Source organism: Prunus dulcis, chromosome 1, assembly GCF_902201215.1.
Source record: "Prunus dulcis chromosome 1, ALMONDv2, whole genome shotgun sequence".
Lineage (NCBI taxonomy): Eukaryota > Viridiplantae > Streptophyta > Magnoliopsida > Rosales > Rosaceae > Prunus > Prunus dulcis.
The window spans coordinates 9436767-9438811 of NC_047650.1; positions in this window are offsets into that span (position 1 = coordinate 9436767).

A 2045-nucleotide genomic window follows, 5' to 3' on the forward strand; every position below is an offset into this window, starting at 1 on the left:
AAAAAAGAAAATCAAAGTTGGAAATAATCGAAATTTGCCCGAGTTCATCCGAAATTGGTATGGCGGAAGGAGAAAGTGAAAACAGAGTACGAAAACATTGACATATACCCTGCTGCAGGATCTGGTGCCAGCTATTCTTTCCTAATACCTTTTTTCTTTAAAAAAAAAAAATCAAAAAAACATCTTTTTCGTTTTGACTCAAGTATAAGAGATCTGGCTTACTGCTGTAAAAGGCAAGTTAGATATAAAGAATTAATATACACTGAGTAATGAGCATATATATACATGAATATTATACATATAACTAGTATTTTCTAGTGTAGTTCTAGTTACCCAGAAACCCTAGGCGGCAGCGGTGCAAGTATCTGTTGACTTGATGATGATAGCTATTAGCTAGAGAGAGGAGAGGGATGGAGGAGAGAAAAAGAGATAATTTGAGGGCTGGGTCGTGGGTCGGTAGGGTTTTGATTTTGAACCTTGATGATGAGGAAGGAGAGGGAGGAAGCATAAAGTAGTTTGTATAATAATATTTAAATTAAAAAGAAAGGTGATTTACCCGTGGGTTTGAGCTTGAGAGATTGGATCTCGTGAAGGAAGGAAGGAGTTCAAGGAAAAAAGGTCTCTCTATCTATTTCACTGTTTTCGATGAACACTTTGGAAGCAGATCTTGCTTGACTTTCATACTAAAGATATACATAGATAGATGTATTACTTCATTTTTCTGTCTCTGCAAAGATTTATTATATCAAACGGGACTACTTAGTTTTAATTAATTCAAGACTTTCTTGGGATGATAGTAATAATAATAAGCTTATCAAAAAATAAATAAATAATGTCTAAAAAAGCAAAAAACAAAGGCTGGCCATGGGATGGGTCCTCCTGGGAGCAAGAATGAAAAAAGAATAAGAATTAAGAGGAGTCTGACTCAATGACTCTCTCTGACTATGTGGGGGGAGGGGAGGAACTTTGATGAGAGAGAGCCACTTCTCTTGTATTCTTCTTCCTTTATATATATTGTCCTCAAAGTTTAGCAAAAAGAATAATCATACTATTTATGCTAGCTGAAATTTTAAAAGATGACAAATGGGAGGGGAGAGAGAGAGAGTACTTGTGGTGGCCTCGATTTCTTCGGTCAAACCTTCTTATTTTCTTGATGAAACTTTTACTAGCTAGTAGACTTATTTGTGAATATGGAACATCAACACGAAGCCTTCCAACTATATAATTCTCATCTCTTGAATCTCCTCCACTGATGACTGATGGATGTTTATTTCTTCTTCTATCTTCTTCTCTGTTTCAACTATCTGGTTTTTTTCATTTTCATTTTTTCTTCTGAGCTGAGCTACTTTTGAGGAGAAGGAAGCGGTGGAGGATACCTATTTTATATATCTAAGAGGCTTCATGCAAATGTCGTCTTCTTTTTAATTTGGCACTCTTTCTCTTAGGGATGGCTTCTAATTGTTCGCCGGAAAAACAAATGGCACGGAATAAGCATATAAAGATGATGATCACACAAGGCAGTCCTAAGGCTAAGGAAATGACTCGTACATGACTTGAGTACCGTACGTTGAGGGAGAGAGAGATATATAGCCTTGGGTGCGAGGCAGGGAAAATTCTCCCAGAAGCAGAGGCTAAGAAGACGCGGAGAAAGCAAACACAGAGTTGATGATAGTTGGTGTTGGCGAGTGGGCGGTCAAATAGTGATAGAAAAAAGGCAATTTGGTTGAGGGCCTTGACCTTGACCTTCAGGTTGAGGAGGGTATATTAGAGAGGAAGTACATAATGTGGTATATAAATGTGGTAATGCTTATGCCTAATATTACCTATTTAACATACATTATATTAACTAATTAACTAATTAATTATAGAGAGGGGAAGGGAAGGATATTTATGATCTATCTCTCCCTCCCCCCTAAATTTTTTTTTTTATAACAGGAATATCACTGATTTGTTATCTCCAACCAATAATACAATTACATGTAAAAATGTTATCTCATGTGTCATTGTGTTCACTGACGGAGCCAATGCATGCCCAGAGTGGGCAC